This window comes from Coregonus lavaretus, assembly GCF_964263955.1.
Source record: "Coregonus lavaretus genome assembly, chromosome: 16".
NCBI lineage: Eukaryota > Metazoa > Chordata > Actinopteri > Salmoniformes > Salmonidae > Coregonus > Coregonus lavaretus.
Window position 1 is genome coordinate 47,734,757 of NC_140003.1, and position 18,418 is coordinate 47,753,174.

General features: G+C 42.5%; 1 pseudogene across 1 annotated transcript in view; it reads left to right on the plus strand.

Annotated features, from left to right (window-relative positions):
* LOC311143871 (receptor-type tyrosine-protein phosphatase-like N) overlaps positions 1-18,418 on the plus strand; it is a 49,038-nt pseudogene that overhangs the window by 16,585 nt on the left and 14,035 nt on the right. Inside the window, exons 5-11 of the transcript in view lie at positions 2,882-3,221; positions 7,065-7,196; positions 7,820-7,845; positions 8,202-8,479; positions 11,022-11,108; positions 11,208-11,287; positions 18,058-18,122. The product of the transcript in view is annotated as a receptor-type tyrosine-protein phosphatase-like N (transcript). The remainder of the gene's footprint in view (positions 1-2,881; positions 3,222-7,064; positions 7,197-7,819; positions 7,846-8,201; positions 8,480-11,021; positions 11,109-11,207; positions 11,288-18,057; positions 18,123-18,418) is intronic.

Genomic DNA, 18,418 nt, shown 5'->3' on the forward strand with positions numbered 1-18,418 from the left:
TAGACCTCATGTGGCTGGAGTGTGTCAGCAGTTCCTGCAAGAGGAAGGCATTGATGCTATGGACCGCCCGTTCCCCAGACCTGAATCCAATTGAGCATATCTGGGACATCACGTCTCGCTCCATCCACCAACGCCACGTTGCACCACAGACTGTCCAGGAGTTGGCGGATGCTTTAGTCCAGGTCTGGGAGGAGATCCCTCAGGAGACCATCCGCCACCTCATCAGGAGCATGCCCAGGCATTGTAGGGAGGTCATACAGGCACGTGGAGGCCACACACACTACTGAGCCTCATTTTGACTTGTTTTAAGGACATTACATCAAAGTTGGATCAGCCTGTAGTGTGGTTTTCCACTTTAATTTTGAGGGTGACTCCAAATCCAGACCTCCATGGGTTGATACATTTGATTTCCATAGGATGTGTTGTTTAAGTGTTCCCTTTATTTTTTTGAGCAGTGTACATATGAGATGAGTAGTGCAAGATATGTAAACATTATTAAAGTGACTAGTGTTCCATTTCTTAAAGTGTCCAGTGATTCCAATAGGCAGCAGCAGCCTATAATGTGCTAGTGATGGCTATTTAACAGTCTGATGGCCTTGAGATAGAAGCTGTTTTTCATTCTCTCGGTCCCAGCTTCGATTCACCTGTACTGACCTCGCCTTCTGGATGATAGTGGGGTGATCTACCTCATGAAGCTGGCTGAGAGAATAGCAAGAGTGTGCAAAGCTGTCATAAAGGCAAAGGGTGGCTATTTGAAGAATCTCAGATTTTTTTAACACTTTTTTGGTTACTACAGTGAGGGAAAAAAGTATTTGATCCCCTGCTGATTTTGTACGTTTGCCCGCTGACAAAGACATGATCAGTCTATAATTTTAATGGTAGGTTTATTTGAGAGACAGAGAGGTTAGAAACCTACCATTTGAGAGATGGTAGGTTTATTTGAGAGACAGAATAACAACAAAAAAAACAGAAAAACGCATGTCAACAATGTTATAAATTGATTTGCATTTTAATGAGGGAAATAAGTATTTGACCCCTCTGCAAAACATGACTTAGTACTTCGTGGCAAAACCCTTGTTGGCAATCATAGAGGTCAGACGTTTCTTGTAGTTGGCCACCAGGTTTGCACACATCTCAGGAGGGATTTTGTCCCACTCCTCTTTGCAGATCTTCTCCAAGTCATGAAGATTTCGAGCCTGACGTTTGGCAACTCGAACCTTCAGCTCCCTCCACAGATTTGCTATGGGATTAAGGTCTGGAGACTGGCTAGGCCACTCCAGGACCTTAATGTGCTTCTTCTTGAGCCACTCCTTTGTTGCCTTGGCCATGTGTTTTGGGTCATTGTCATGCTGGAATACCCATCCACGACCCATTTTCAATGCCCTGGCTGAGGGAAGGAGGTTCTCACCCAAGATTTGACGGTACATTTGACCCGTCCATCGTCCCTTTGATGCGGTGAAGTTGTCCTGTCCCCTTAGCAGAAAAACACCCCCAAAGCATATTGTTTCCACCTCCATGTTTGACGGTGAGGATGGTGTTCTTGGGGTCATAGGCAGCATTCGTCCTCCTCCAAACACGGCGAGTTGAGTTGATGCCAAAGAGCTGGATTTTGGTCTCATCTGACCACAACACTTTCACCCAGTTCTCCTCTGACTCATTCAGATGTTCATTGGCAAACTTCAGACGGGCCTGTATATGTGCTTTCTTGAGCAGGGGGACCTTGCGGGCGCTGCAGGATTTCAGTCCTTCACGGCGTAGTGTGTTACCAATTGTTTTCTTGGTGACTATGGTCCCAGCTGCCTTGAGATCATTGACAAGATCCTCCCGTGTAGTTCTGGGCTGATTCCTCACCGTTCTCATGATCATTGCAACTCCACGAGGTGAGATCTTGCATGGAGCCCCAGGCCGAGGGAGATTGACAGTTCTTTTGTGTTTCTTCCATTTGCAAATAATCGCACCAACTGTTGTCACCTTCTCACCAAGCTGCTTGGCGATGGTCTTGTAGCCCATTCCAGCCTTGTGTAGGTCTACAATGTTGTCCCTGACATCCTTGGAGAGCTCTTTGGTCTTGGCCATGGTGGAGAGTTTGGAATCTGATTGATTGACTGCTTCTGTGGACAGGTGTCTTTTTTATACAGGTAACAAGCTGAGATTAGGAGCACTCCCTTTAAGAGTGTGCTCCTAATCTCAGCTCGTTACCTGTATAAATGACACCTGGGAGCCAGAAATCTTTCTGATTGAGAGGGGGTCAAATACTTATTTCCCTCATTAAAATGCAAATCATTTATAACATGTTTGACATGCGTTTTTCTGGATTTTTGTTTTGTTATTCTGTCTCTCACTGTTCAAATAAACCTACCATTAAAATTATAGACTGATCATTTCTTTGTCAGTGGGCAAACATACAAAATCAGCAGGGGATCAAATACTTTTTTCCCCTCACTGTACATGATTCCATATGTGTTATTTCATAGTTTTGATGTCTTCACTATTATTCTACAATGTAGAAAATAGTAAAAATAAAGAAAAACCCTGGTAGGTGTGTCCAAACTTTTGACTGGTAGTGTATGTAATCTTGGTTTAAACTCCGCTGTCTGTATTCTGTCTCTAAATGTTGTCTATCACTAGCAGCACCATATCACCAAGTAACATTCAGAGAATGTGTAAATGTACCTGGTGAAGGTTTAGTGTATGAAATCACTCACACTCACACACACACACACATAAACACACACTCACACACGCACGCACACACACAGACACACAAACAAACAAGCACGGATGGACGCACACACACACACACACACACACACACACACACACACACACACTTGTCCTCGTCCGTAAACCATGAGTTTTTCCCTCTCTCTGTTTATTACAGGAAGATGTGGAGCGCAACCTCCACCAGGGAGGAGGAGTCTACTCAGGGCTCCGCCCCTCCTCCTCCAGATACCAACAGGCCAAACAGAGAGAGAGAGACCGTCAGCTGCTGCAGGACGTCGTCTCCCTCTATCTGTCCTCTTCGCCTGCACAGCCCTTGTTCCGCCACCGGGGGGCAGCAGCCTCACCCTACTACGAGGAACAAGAGCTGCCTCTGGACTTTGTGGAGGACTACAGTCTGACGGAGCAGGCTACGACTAGAGCCAGACAACAGCAGCAGATACAGAAGCAACAGCAGAAGCTTCCACAGCAGGACTACAGCTCTCTGGCTGGGCTGGATGGTGAGTTAGTGGAACTGCTATAGGCTACGAAGTGCATGCTGGGAGAAGCACAGAGCAAAGTTATATTTCTAAGATAGCTGCTGGGATGGTGTAAATAAAACTAGGCTGCATTACACACTGCAGTGGATATTCCCACCCTGAGCCATCGGCCTGCTCTGCTCTTGTTGATCAAAAACGTTTTTGTGTGCTGCTTGACCAATGGCTGTGCTGTGTAGGCCTACGGTGGCAGTTCAGGAGGAGAGTCAAAGGCTTCTTCCGAAAATAGTTTTTGATTAGGCCTCGTCCAAATAATGTACTCTCTTGCTCGCGGTCTATCCTATAGCCTATGATCTGTTCAGTTTGACAAGGAGCGCGCTAAGATGAGAAGGAGGACTGGAGGTCAACTTTGATAGTTTGATACTACTACAATTGATTTGAATTAAAACAATATGTTTCTTGCCCATAATGTTTTTATCAGAGTTATTGACCTCACAATAAGCCAGATTCGAGTAATTTACATTGTGGTGCTGAAACTTGAAGCAGCATTGAATCGGAAATGGGCAGCTCATGGTGCTGGAAGTAGGCATAATTCATTTCAACGTCTTCATTTTAATTAGACTTTACTAACAACAAGAGGGCTTTGTGTTGGAGCCTATTTCTTCCTATTTAAGAAATAAGAGGTAGGCCTTCCTGTTTGACAGAAGAAATGAGGCTATAGGCTGCTATATCCATAGATTTGTTGGTCAATTCTTCCACCCACCAAGGAAATAAATAAATATAATATAAGATATAAATAATAAATAAAAAAGGGCTGTTAATTTAAAACCAGGACTTGAATTGAGGGGGTATGAGGGGATAAGAGGGGGTATGAGGGGGTATGAGGGGGTATGAGGGGGTATGAGGGGATATGAGGGGGTATGAGGGGATATGAGGGGGTATGAGGGGGTATGAGGGGGAATGAGGGGATATGAGGGGGTATGAGGGGATATGAGGGGATATGAGGGGGTATGAGGGGATATAAGGGGATATGAGGGGATATGAGGGGGTATGAGGGGGTATGAGGGGATATGAGGGGGTATGAGGGAATATGAGGGGATATGAGGGGATATGAGGGGGTATGAGGGGGTATGCCACAGGACTACTTTTTATTAAAGAAAATGGAGGAAAAAAGCACAGGCCTGTTAGCTTAATATTTAGAAGAAAATAAAACAGATCGATTATATAAAGTGATCTGTAACAGTGCTTTGGTCCGCGATGCTTTATGCTACAAACAAGCTGTAAAATACCGGGGAAAGACGTGACTCCGATGCATCTTGGGATATCATTGTTTAGATTCTTTCATATTCAGATGCTGAGCTACAACCTTCTACAGCCGAGGAGACAAACATTGACTTCGCTTGGGAAGTAATCTAATTCTGTTACTATCAATTGATTAAGCTATTCACTTTCTGTACAATAGAAGATGTTTAAACCCAGACAGCTTTTAGGGAAACACTTGTGACCCTCTCTCTTTGGGTTAAGCCATGGAAGAAGAGTAGCCAGCAGTTAAATCTTACATTTTGTCTGCGTCGGTAGGCCTGCTGTCTGGGGTGGAAAGGTAGGCCTAACTTTTGAAAGTACCATGCTCAGATTCCTAAGATGTAATTATTTGCAAACAGGGACAGTCTCGTTGCAAATAAGACACACTGATTTGGCATTGGAGAAATATGATAAGATGAACACATAGGCCTATCTCTCTGTCCATTCTTAGCTTTGTCAGATAAACACATAGGCCTATCTCTCTGTCCATTCTTAGCTTTGTCAGATGAACACATAGGACCATCTCTATGATTCTGCTAATATGTAAAATGACGTAGAATTGCCTGAAATTTTTATAAAAGTGAGTATTACATTGTTATTGATTATTGCATTGTTGGGTTTTGAGTTTGCAAGAAAGGCATTTCACTGTACTTGTGCATGTGACATTAAAACTTGAAACTAAAAGGCAATTCTTTCCTCGGACTCGCAAATACGATGATAGATTCATGCAGTTCTTTTACTATAAAGGAGATCTTTCCACCCCAACCCTTGTCCACGTTGGTCTGTGAACCCACAACCTTCTGGCCTCAGCCCTGTCTATCAAAATTCCTGCGTTGTCATGTAATGCTGACAGGACGAAGAACAGTTTTTAAAGATGGCATATCTAAAGGCTCTGGCCTGTCCTAGGCGTGAGGGTAAACTGTAAGGATGTTCTCTGCTATCCACTTTGTGATTTAATTATTATTCTTGGTGTAGCGGAGGGTTACTTGTTCTTTTTTAAGCGTTCAGGGAGGGTTTAGGTCAAATATATTTTACAGAAGTGAGGGGCATCCATTTTCATTTCATAGAGGTCCTATTTTCTCCATGTAGCCTTTATTATAAATAATGTTGGAATTAGACCAAGGATGTTTCTAAAGGAAATAGCAATGGAGAACTTCATCAAATGTCTCCGAAGGTGTTGGCAGTATGTTTTAAACTTTTACAGTTAAAATTGGCTGTATCTAACAGTTTCTGAAAGAAAGAAAAAATATTGCAAATTGTTGTGGACCTTTAATCAGATCGTTTGAATTCAATAATGTCTTGCGTTTACTTTTTCCTGAACCTAAATATGTTCCACTGCCCGCGAATTCTGAAACATTGTCTAGTATGTCTACTCAATATTTTATTTTTTTAACTACAGGCCTACTTACAGTGGTAGCCTACACAGGTCAAAGCAAAACAGCCTCGTCTCACAGACTAGATGTAACATAGTAAGCATAAATCCGGAACACTTCACACATTATGCTACGTTACGTTTGCTATGGTTACATAAGACAGATGGTCACTTAAGGAAAAAACGAAAGCAGGGTGGTTGATCTGGCTGAGTGTATAATGAGAACATCTAGCAACCCGAAGGTTGCAAGTTCGAATCTCGTCATGGACAACTTTAGCACTTTTGCTAATTAGCTACTTTTCAACCAGTTACTACTTTTGTAGCTATACTGAACAAAAAAATATAAATGCAACATGCAACAATTTCAAAGATTTTACTGAGTTACAGTTCATATAAGGAAATCAACCACTAGAAAACTTTGCTTATGCATGGTATAAAGTTTTGCGGGGAACTAAGAACATTCTCGCTTGAAGTTCAGTTTTGATAAATGCCAGCTTTTGCATGCATGTTTTGGGGTAATATTTTGTGTGTACGCAACTTTTATAAATCCGTCCCCTGGTGAACTCGTGTCTCTGTAGACTCCATACTGATCAGTGTCGGGGGAAAGCTACTCTGAAAAATATAGTTAACCAAGCTACCAATTACATCCCACTGGAAGAAGTTAAGCTAGACTAAAGCCACCCTTAAGAAAAATATAGTTTACATAACTAAAGTTACTATGAAAAAAGTAGTTACACTACATCCAAACTACTTCGTGAAATATTATCATATCTAAATATGAAATATTATAGACTACAATTTGCAAGAACAGATCACTCTGGAGTCAGATCTTAACGGAATGTGTTTTTTTAGCCTATTAAACACAAAAACTATATTTGAAGTGAGAATTAGGTCAGTCTGATGCCAAAAAAAGAAAGACAATGATTTCCTGCTTTACTTTATGTTCTCTTTTTTGTTGTTGTTGCTAAATAAGTAAATAAAATAAATAAGTAGTTAACTACACCACTACATGACAAAAAAAAAAAAGAAATTAACTACTGAAAACACTACCAAGATTTGAATTTAATTCAACTACCACCAAGCTACAGCAAAATGTAATTCAATTACTAGTTCAACTACATATAGTTCACTACTGAATATTACCCCAAAACATGCACTGCTGATACTGACATAGTCTCTCCTGTCCTGTGTAGAGTTGATCCTGCAGCGTATGACGGAGATCCTGGAGAGGTACGGCGTTGACCCAAGAGACCTGACCCCCCAGCAGCTCTACAGACTTGCTGTTGCGCTGCAGCTGATGCAGGCTGAGGACCAAGACATCATAGGTACGACTCGCAACACATTATAGTCATCGAATAAATGATACAGATATCCTTATGTTTTTTTGCCTCCCAGTCTCTCCTTTTCATTGGATTTACAGTATATGCAACCTGGTCTAAGAGCATTTCGTATTATTATTCTGTGTGTAAGTCACTGCATTTAGTCTGATATGTTATGTTTAATATGGTATGTATTAATTTGTGGATGTCCATCACCCATTTCATATGATATGTTATTAATTACAATTCGTATTATATGTTATGAATTTGCAAAATGTACAATATGTTATGAATTTGCAAAACGTTTGATATGCTACGAATTCTAGCTAGGTGGCTAACGTTAACTAGCTTGCTAAGCTAGGCTAGGGGTCAGGAGTTAGGATTAAGGGTTAAGGTTAGGGTTAGGGTTAGGGGAAGTCACCCAAGTCATGGACTGTTCTCTCTGCTACCGCACGGCAAGCGGTACCGGCGCGCCAAGTCTAGGTCCAAAAGGCTCCTTAACAGCTTCTACCCCCAAGCCATAAGACTGCTGAACAATTCATCAAATGGCCACCCGGACTATTTACATTGACCCTATACTCCATCTGCCTTGCCAAAACATCTTTGTAATGCTCTCTCTTGTTTTTCAGATCCACTTACCAATGATCTAAAGGAGGTATGTTCAGATCAGATAGGAGTATACGGTACATAACGACATCATATGTGATATGGTCCTCTGTAGCTCAGCTGGTAGAGCACGGCGCTTGTAACGCCAAGGTAGTGGGTTCGATCCCCGGGACCACCCATACACAAAAATGTATAAAAGCGTCTGCTAAATGCCATATTATTATTATTATATGATAATAACATGTTGTTTACTGTAACATAATGACCATATAACCATTATCGTCATGTGTGTCCTCCTCCTCCATTTCCTCCTCCTCTTCTTCCTCCTCCTCATCTTCCTCCTCCTCTTCTTCCTCCATTTCTTCTTCATCCTCTTCCTCCTCCTCTTCCTCCTCCTCTACACAGATGCAGCAGGTTCTTAAAAGCAGTGACACAGTGTCCAACAAGGCAGATAAAGCTCCCGTCCTTGTCCCCCCTCCCTCCTCTGCCCCAGGGCCCAAGGTGGCCCCTGCTGCCACTAGTCCCCCCCTCACAGCACCTCTAGGGGGCAGCGTGACAGCCGAGGGCCCCTCTGTGGATGTGGAAGGGAAGGTGAAAAGCTCCTATGTCCCAGCGGGGCTACCGGCTGCTGAGACAGGAAGTGCAGCCAGGGAGGAGTATGGATACATCGTCACTAACCAGAGGTCAGTCCTAGTAACGTACTGTGTGGATCTCTAGTTTTACCTCTCGTAGTCCCTAATACTGGCTAGACTGTGACCTCCTGTTACAAATGGATATGACTTACATTAAATGTATGTATGCCTGAGTCCCTGATATCATCAGCTCTTCAATGCCGGAGGCAAGGTTTTATGCTAGACTCTAAGGTCATATGCTCTGATGTTGAGTCTAGACTAAGGTCATATGCTATGATGTTGAGTCTAGTCTCTAAGGTCATATGCTATGATGTTTAGTCTAGACTAAGGTCATATGCTAGGATGTTGAGTCTCTAAAGGTCATATGCTATGATGTTGAGTCTAGACTCTAAAGGTCATATGCTATGATGTTGAGTCTAGACTCTAAAGGTCATATGCTATGATGTTGAGTCTAGACTAAGGTCATATGCTAGGATGTTGAGTCTCTAAAGGTCATATGCTATGATGTTGAGTCTAGACTCTAAAGGTCATATGCTATGATGTTGAGTCTAGACTCTAAAGGTCATATGCTATGATGTTGAGTCTAGACTCTAAAGGTCATATGCTATGATGTTGAGTCTAGACTAAGGTCATATGCTAGGATGTTGAGTCTAGACTAAGGTCATATGCTAGGATGTTGAGTCTCTAAAGGTCATATGCTATGATGTTGAGTCTCTAAAGGTCATATGCTATGATGTTGAGTCTAGACTCTAAAGGTCATATGCTATGATGTTGAGTCTAGACTCTAAAGGTCATATGCTATGATGTTGAGTCTCTAAAGGTCATATGCTATGATGTTGAGTCTAGACTCTAAGGTCATATGCTATGATGTTGAGTCTAGACTAAGGTCATATGCTATGATGTTGAGTCTCTAAAGGTCATATGCTATGATGTTGAGTCTAGACTCTAAAGGTCATATGCTATGATGTTGAGTCTAGACTAAGGTCATATGCTATGATGTTGAGTCTCTAAAGGTCATATGCTATGATGTTGAGTCTAGACTCTAAAGGTCATATGCTATGATGTTGAGTCTAGACTCTAAAGGTCATATGCTATGATGTTGAGTCTAGACTAAGGTCATATGCTATGATGTTGAGTCTAGACTCTAAAGGTCATATGCTATGATGTTGAGTCTAGACTAAGGTCATATGCTATGATGTTGAGTCTCTAAAGGTCATATGCTATGATGTTGAGTCTAGACTAAGGTCATATGCTATGATGTTGAGTCTAGACTAAGGTCATATGCTATGATGTTGAGTCTAGACTAAGGTCATATGCTATGATGTTGAGTCTAGTCTCTAAAGGTCATATGCTATGATGTTGAGTCTAGACTAAGGTCATATGCTATGATGTTGAGTCTAGACTCTAAAGGTCATATGCTATGATGTTGAGTCTAGACTCTAAAGGTCATATGCTATGATGTTGAGTCTCTAAAGGTCATATGCTATGATGTTGAGTCTAGTCTCTAAAGGTCATATGTTATGATGTTGAGTCTAGACTCTAAAGGTCATATGCTATGATGTTGAGTCTAGTCTCTAAGGTCATATGCTATGATGTTGAGTCTAGACTCTAAAGGTCATATGCTATGATGTTGAGTCTAGACTCTAAAGGTCATATGCTATGATGTTGAGTCTAGACTAAGGTCATATGCTATGATGTTGAGTCTCTAAAGGTCATATGCTATGATGTTGAGTCTAGACTCTAAAGGTCATATGCTAGGATGTTGAGTCTAGACTAAGGTCATATGCTATGATGTTGAGTCTCTAAAGGTCATATGCTATGATGTTGAGTCTAGACTCTAAAGGTCATATGCTATGATGTTGAGTCTCTAAAGGTCATATGCTATGATGTTGAGTCTAGACTAAGGTCATATGCTATGATGTTGAGTCTAGACTCTAAAGGTCATATGCTATGATGTTGAGTCTAGACTCTAAAGGTCATATGCTATGATGTTGAGTCTAGACTCTAAAGGTCATATGCTATGATGTTGAGTCTCTAAAGGTCATATGCTATGATGTTGAGTCTAGACTCTAAAGGTCATATGCTATGATGTTGAGTCTCTAAAGGTCATATGCTATGATGTTGAGTCTAGACTAAGGTCATATGCTATGATGTTGAGTCTAGACTCTAAAGGTCATATGCTATGATGTTGAGTCTCTAAAGGTCATATGCTATGATGTTGAGTCTAGACTCTAAAGGTCATATGCTATGATGTTGAGTCTAGACTAAGGTCATATGCTATGATGTTGAGTCTAGACTCTAAAGGTCATATGCTATGATGTTGAGTCTAGACTCTAAAGGTCATATGCTCTGATGTTGAGTCTAGACTCTAAAGGTCATATGCTATGATGTTGAGTCTCTAAAGGTCATATGCTATGATGTTGAGTCTCTAAAGGTCATATGCTATGATGTTGAGTCTCTAAAGGTCATATGCTATGATGTTGAGTCTCTAAAGGTCATATGCTATGATGTTGAGTCTAGACTCTAAGGTCATATGCATGTTGATGAATGTAAGTGTTTATTGTGTGTTGTTGTTGTTGTTGTTGTTCTCTAGTCCTCTCAGTCTGTATGATGGGGTGAAACTACTGGATCTACTGGCAGAGAGAATCCACCTGACTACCAGAAGCTTCATCAACATCAGGTACTGCACTGCTGTGTGTCTGTGTGTGATAATGAGTGTGGTGTGTATTTGTGTGTACGCATGTGTGTGTAAACTGACCTACTCATGTTGTTCCTTCAGTGTTGTGGGTCCGGCCCTGACGTTCAGGATCAGACAGAACCCTCAGAACATGAGTGCAGAGAACGTGGCTGAGAAGGCTGGTGAGAACCTCTCTCTCTCTCTCTCTCTCTCTCTCTCTCTCTCTCTCTCTCTCTCTCTCTCTCTCTCTCTCTCTCTCTCTCTCTCTCTCTCTCTCTCTCTCTCTCTCTCTCTCTCTCTCTCTCTTCTCTCTCTCTCTCTCTCTCTCTCTCCTCTCTCTCTCTCCTCTCTCTCTCTCTCTCTCTCTCTCTCTCTCTCTCTCTCTCTCTCTCTCTCTCTCTCTCTCTCTCTCTCTCTCTCTCTCTCTCTCAGAGTTGTATTAGCATGGGAAACATATGTTTAACATTGCCAAAGCAAGTGAAATAGATAATAAACAAAAGTGAAATAAACAATAAATATGAACAGTAAATATTACACAAGTTACACATATTATGTCTACAGTCGTGGTCGAAAGTTTTGAGAATGACACAAATATGAATTTTCACAAAGTCTGCTGCCTCAGTTTTTATGATGGTAATTTGCATATACTCCAGAATGTTATGAAGAGTGATCAGATGAATTGCAATTAATTGCAAAGTCCCCCATTTGCCATGAAAATGAACTTAATCCCAAAAAAACATTTCCACTGCATTTCAGCCCTGCCACAAAAGGACCAGCTGACATCATGTTAGTGATTCTCTCGTTAACACAGGTGAGAGTGTTGACGAGGACAAGGCTGGAGATCACTCTGTCATGCTGATTGAGTTAGAATAACAGACTGGAAGCTTTTCCTAACTCCCCAGACCTTAATCCCATTGAGAACTTGTGGTCAATCCTCAAGAGGCGGGTGGACAAACAAAAACCCACAAATTCTGACAAACTCCAAGCATTGATTATGCAAGAATGGGCTGCCATCAGTCAGGATGTGGCCCAGAAGTTAATTGACAGCAAGCCAGGGCGGATTGCAGAGGTCTTGAAAAAGAAGGGTCAACACTGCATATATTGACTCTTTGCATAAACTTAATGTAATTGTCAATAAAAGCCTTTGACACTTTTGGAATGCTTGTAATTATACTTCAGTATTACCATAGTAACAGCTGACAAAAATATCTCATAACACTGAAGCAGCAAACTTTGTGAAGGCCAATACTTGTGTCATTCTCAAAACTTTTGACCACGACTGTATATACAGTGTTATATTCATGTGCAAATAGTTAAGGTACAAAAGACAAAATAAATATGGGATGTATATTATTATTCATATTATTTACAATGGTGTGTGTTCTTCACTGGTTGCCCTTTTCTTGTGGCAGCAGGTCACAAATCTTGCTGCTGTGATGCACACTGTGGTATTTCACCCAATAGATATGGGAGTTTATCAAAATTGGGTTTGTTTTCTAATTCTTTGTGGATCTGTGTAATCTGAGGGAAATATGTGTCTCTAATATGGTCATACATTCAGCAGGAAATTAGGAAGTGCAGCTCAGTTTCCACCTCATTTTGTGGGCAGTGTGCACATAGCCTGTCTTCTCTTGAGAGCCAGGTCTGCCTACGTCGGCCTTTCTCAATAGCAAGGCTATGCTCACTGAGTCTGTACATAGTCAAAGATTTCCTTAAGTTTGGGTCAGTCACAGTGGTCAGGTATTCTGCCACTGTGTACTCTCTGTTTAGGGCCAAATAGCATTCTAGTTTGCTCTGTTTTTTTGTTAATTCTTTCCAATGTGTCAAGTAATTATCTTTTTGTTTTCTCATGATTTGGTTGGGTCTAATTGTGTTGTTGTTGCTGTCCTGGGGCTCTGTGGGGTCTGTTTGTGTTTGTGAACAGAGCCCCAGGACCAGCTTGCTTAGGGGACTCTTCTCCAGGTTCATCTCTCTGTAGGTGATGGCTTTGTTATGGAAGGTTTGGGAATCGCTTCTTTTTAGGTGGTTGTAGAATTGAACGGTTATTTTCTGGGTCTCTCTCTCCTCTCTGTCATTGTTACGTTCTCCCCTCGGGTGTAGCTCGTCTGAGGAGGAGACGTAAATGCCCGTGCCTACGCCCACAATGTAAACTAGATGGATGGGGAAGAAATGTGGGGTGTAATGAACTAAAATAACCAGACAACAACCAGAACTCAATGTTAGCCCTCTGGGGTCGTTTAGTAAAGTACTAAACAAAATAATATACAGCACCCATAAAGAAACAGTAATAAAGCAAAGACCAATCAACCAAACCAGGGCAGGTAAGAGAAGGGAATGTTTGGGAACGGGGTCCAAGTAATGAAAATAAACAAAAGGTCCCTCTTCTACACACCTAATCCTTCCTAACACACTCTAAGCCCTAACCCACTTTCCTACCTGTTACCACAAATACAGGGGTGACACCCGCCCGGCTAACCTAGTGTGTAAAACAGTGGATTATCTACGTGTGAATGTACACCCATGGGCAGAACTACCTTTCCCTTCTCCAGGACCCAGGTAGGGCGGAATACAGCAGGAAGACAGGCTGGAACACAAACAAAGACACATCAAAACAACCAATAACCAAATCCTCAGACAAACAAAAAGTGCCCCCTCTCTCTCGAGCTCACACGGCAAACAGTTTATTTACTCAATTAGTCACTCAACCACAGCTGCCAGGACTCCGGACCGCAACTCAGCACACCTGTAATAACCAGAACAACCACACACACACACTACAAAAGGAAGATTGGGAGAAAGAAAAACATGTCACACGTAACAGTCATCCATATTAACACCATGCTCTGGATCACATCACAGGCCTCTCTGGCAGATTAAAGCTCTGTACATTATTTTTCTCAGCAGTCAGACCTGTTGTTCTCAGAGAAGCAGCCGGACAGGGTCCATCTAGTAATTAACTCTGGGGAACTTGTAGTCCAAAAACCTTCTCATAGGACCAAGCCCTCATCTGTAAAATGTCCCTAAGCCTACCAGACATTACATTTTTCTGTCAAATCAAATGTATTGGGCACATACACATGTTTAGCAGATGTTATTGCGATTGTTGTGAAATGCTTGTGCTTCTAGTTCCGACAGTGCAGTAATATCTAGCCAGTAATATCTAACAGTTCCACAACAAATACCTAATACACACAAATCTAAGTAAAGGAATGGAATAAGAATATATAAATATATTGTAATGAATACTCAGGGAGAAAAATGTGTAGATTCAAGCACAGAGCATTGCAGGAGTTAATTTCACCTTCGCAGAAGGCAGGAATCGTGGTCACAGGCAGGTCATACACAGGTAGACAAACAGGCAGGAGAATCAAAAACTAGGACTGAAGGCTATAACTGGTTCTCACAAACAAGCTAGGAAAAGGCTTAGTAGAGTCAAAACGAACAATACCTCACAAGGCACAAACAGAAAGAACTGAACTAAATAAGGAGCTGTTGAGACCAGGGGAGTAACTAACAGGTGAAATCAATGAACAAACATGAAAGAAACAGGGCTACGTTCAAGAACACATAGAAACAGGGCTACGTTCAAGAACACATAGAAACAGGGCTACGTTCAAGAACACATAGAAACAGGGCTACGTTCAAGAACACAAAGAAACAGGGCTACGTTCAAGAACACAAAGAAACAGGGCTACGTTCAAGAACACAAAGAAACAGGGCTACGTTCAAGAACAAAAGGTGAACTAAGAAAACAAATGCAGAACCTTACATATTGTCACGTTCGTTGAGTACAGGATTGGACCAAGGTGGCAGCGTGGTATGCTTACATGTTCGTTTATTAAATCAATACCCAACAAAAGCAATGTGAAGTTCTAACCGCTAACATCAAACAAGCCAAACCCACAGAAACAAGATCCCACAACTAAAGGTAGGCAAAATGGCTGCCTAAGTATGATCCCCAATCAGAGACAACGATCGACAGCTGCCTCTGATTGGGAACCACACCCGGCCAACATAGAACTACAATAACTAGATCATACACATAGAAATTCACACCCTGACCAAACCGACTAAAGAAAACCGGGCTCTCAAGGCCAGGGCGTGACACATATATGGATGAGCAATGTCATTATCAGAGTGGCATAGTCTAAGATGCAATAGATAGTACAAAATACAGCATATACATATGAGATGGGTAATGCAAGATATGTAAACATTATTAAAGTGGCATTATTAAAGTGACTAGTGTTCCATTTATTAAAGTGGTCAGTGATTTTCAAGTCTGTATGTAGGCAGCAGCCTCTCTGTGCTAGTGATGGCTGTTTAATAGTCTGATGACCTTGAGATAGAAGCTGTTTTTCAGTCTTTCGGTCCCAGCTTTGATGCACCTGTACTGACCTCGCCTTCTGGATGGTAGCAGGGTGAACAGGCAGTGACTCGGGTGGTAGTTGTCCTTGATTATCTTTTTGGCCGTCCTGTGACATCGGGTGCTGTAGGTGTCCTGTAGGGCGGGTAGTTTGCCCCCAGTGATGCGTTGTGCAGACCGCACCACCCTCTGGAGAGCCCTGCGGTTGTGGGCGGTGCAGTTGCCGTACCAGGCGGTGATACAGCCCGACAGGATGCTCTCAATTGTCCATCTGTAAAAGTTTGTGAGGGTTTTAGGTGACAGGCCAAATTTCTTCAGCCTCCTGAGGTTGAAGAGGCTCTGTTGCGCCTTCTTCACCACACTGTCTGCGTGGGTGGACGATTTCAGTTTGTCAGTGATATGTACGCCGAGGAACTTAAAACTTTCCACCTTCTCCACTGCTGTCCCGTCGATATGGATAGGGGGGTACTCCCTCTGCTGTTTCCCAAAGTCCACTATCATCTCCTTTGTTTTTTTGACGTTGAGTGAGAGGTTATTTTCCTGACACAACACTCTGAGAGCCCTCACCTCCTCCCTGTAGGCTGTCTCATCATTGTTGGTAATCAAGCCTACTACTGTTGTGTCGTCATGGCTACGCAGTCATTTTGATTTATTTTATTTTATTTATTTAACCTTTATTTAACCAGGTAAGCCATTTGAGAACAAGTTCTCATTTACAACTGCGACCTGGCCAAGATAAAGCAAAGCAGTGCGATAAAAACAACAACACAGAGTTACATATGGGGTAAAACAAAACAAAGTCAAAAATACAACAGAAAATATAAATACAGTGTGTGCGAATGTAGCAAGTTATGGAGGTAAGGCAATAAATAGGCTATAGTGCAAAATAATTACAATTTAGTATTAACACTGGAGTGATAGATGTGCAGAAGATGATGTGCAAATAGAGATACTGGGGTGCAAATGAGCAAAATAAATAACAATGTAAATAACAATATAGGGATGAGGTAGTTGGGTGGGCTAATTACAGATGGGCTGTGTACAGGTGCAGTGATCGGTAAGCTGCTCTGACAACTGATGCTTAAAGTTAGTGAGGGAGATAAGAGTCTCCAGCTTCAGAGATTTTTGCAGTTCGTTCCAGTCATTGGCAGCAGAGAACTGGAAGGAATGGCGGCCAAAGGAGGTGTTGGCTTTGGGGATGACCAGTGAGATATACCTGCTGGAGCGCATACTACGGGTGGGTGTTGCTATGGTGACCAATGAGCTAAGATAAGGCGGGGATTTGCCTAGAAGGTATTTATTGATGACCTGGAGCCAGTGGGTTTGGCGAGGAATATGTAGTGAGAGCCAGCCAACGAGAGCATACAGGTCACAATGGTGGGTAGTATATGGGGCTTTGGTGACAAAACGGATGGCACTGTGATAGACTACATCCAATTTGCTGAGTAGAGTGTTGGAAGGTATTTTGTAAATGACATCGCCGAAGCCAAGGATCGGTAGGATAGTCCGTTTTACGAGGGCATGTTTGGCAGCATGAGTGAAGGAGGCTTTGTTGCGACATAGGAAGCCGATTCTAGATTTAACTTTGGATTGGAGATGCTTAATGTGAGACTGGAAAGAGAGTTTACGATCTAACCAGACACCTAGGTATTTGTAGTTGTCTACATATTCTAAGTCAGACCCGCCGAGAGTAGTGATTCTAATCGGGCAGGTGGGTGCAAGCAGCGTTCGGTTGAAGAGCATGCATGCTAGGACCCAATTGCACAGGGCAGGGTTCAGACCCAGGGCCTCGAGCTTAATGTTGAGCTTGGAGGGTACTATGGTGTTGAATGCTGAGCTATAGTCAATGAACAGCATTCTTACATAGGTATTCCTCTTGTCCAGATGGGATAGGACAGTGTGCAGTGTGATGACGATTGCATCGTCTGTGGATCTATTGGGGCGGTAAGCAAATTGAAGTGGGTCTAGGGTGACAGGTAAGGTAGAGGTGATTGGATCCTTGACTAGCCTCTCAAAGCACTTCATGATGACAGAGGTGAGTGCTACGGGGCGATAGTCATTTAGTTCAGTTACCTTTGCTTTCTTGGGTACAGGAACAATGGTGGCCATCTTGAAGCATGTGGGGACAGCAGACTGGGGTAGGGAGAGATTGAATATGTCCGTAAACACACCAGCCAGCTGGTCTGTGCATGCTCTGAGGACTCGGCTAGGAATGCCGTCTGGGCCGGCAGCCTTGCGAGGGTTAACATGTTTAAACGTCTTACTCACGACGTCCACGGAGAAGGAGAGCCCACAATTCTCTGACTGCTCCAGCTGAATGTAGAGGTTTGGCCTGGCTGGGTTGAGGGAGATGTGTATTTATGTGAACATTTCCATGATTCCAGAGAAGAACCCACAATCCCTTTCACTCTGACCCTCCGTAGTATGGAGGGTTTTATAGGAGCTGACGCCACACATAGTGCCCTATGGGCCATTGGTCAAATGTGGTGCACTATACAGGGAATAGGGTGCCATTTGGGACAGAATAGTATGTTTGATATTCATGAATAACGGCTATTTGGTTTGTTGTGTTTTTGTCTTTGTCAGCGTCTGAGAAGACGTTTCTGGAGTCTGAGACAGGATTGAAGATACTGCAGACTGGTGTGGGAGAGGTACAGTAGAACCTGGGGTTTCCTTTAGCCCTTATTCATGTCATCAGTTCTCTCTCTGTCTCTCGCTTCTCTTTTGTAGCTCCTCCCTGGTGTGCCAGCTCCCTTGGGAGAGTTGTGTTCAAATGAAGAATCAGTTAAAGTGATTAACCAATCCAGTTCCAGCTGTCACACTTTCCCAAACAACCAATCCACTACTAATTTTTCTGGTAAATTTCTCTTCTCCCACTCCTCTCTCTTCCCCCACACCTCTCTCTCTTCCCCCACACCTCTCTCTCTTCCCCCCACTCCTCTCTCTT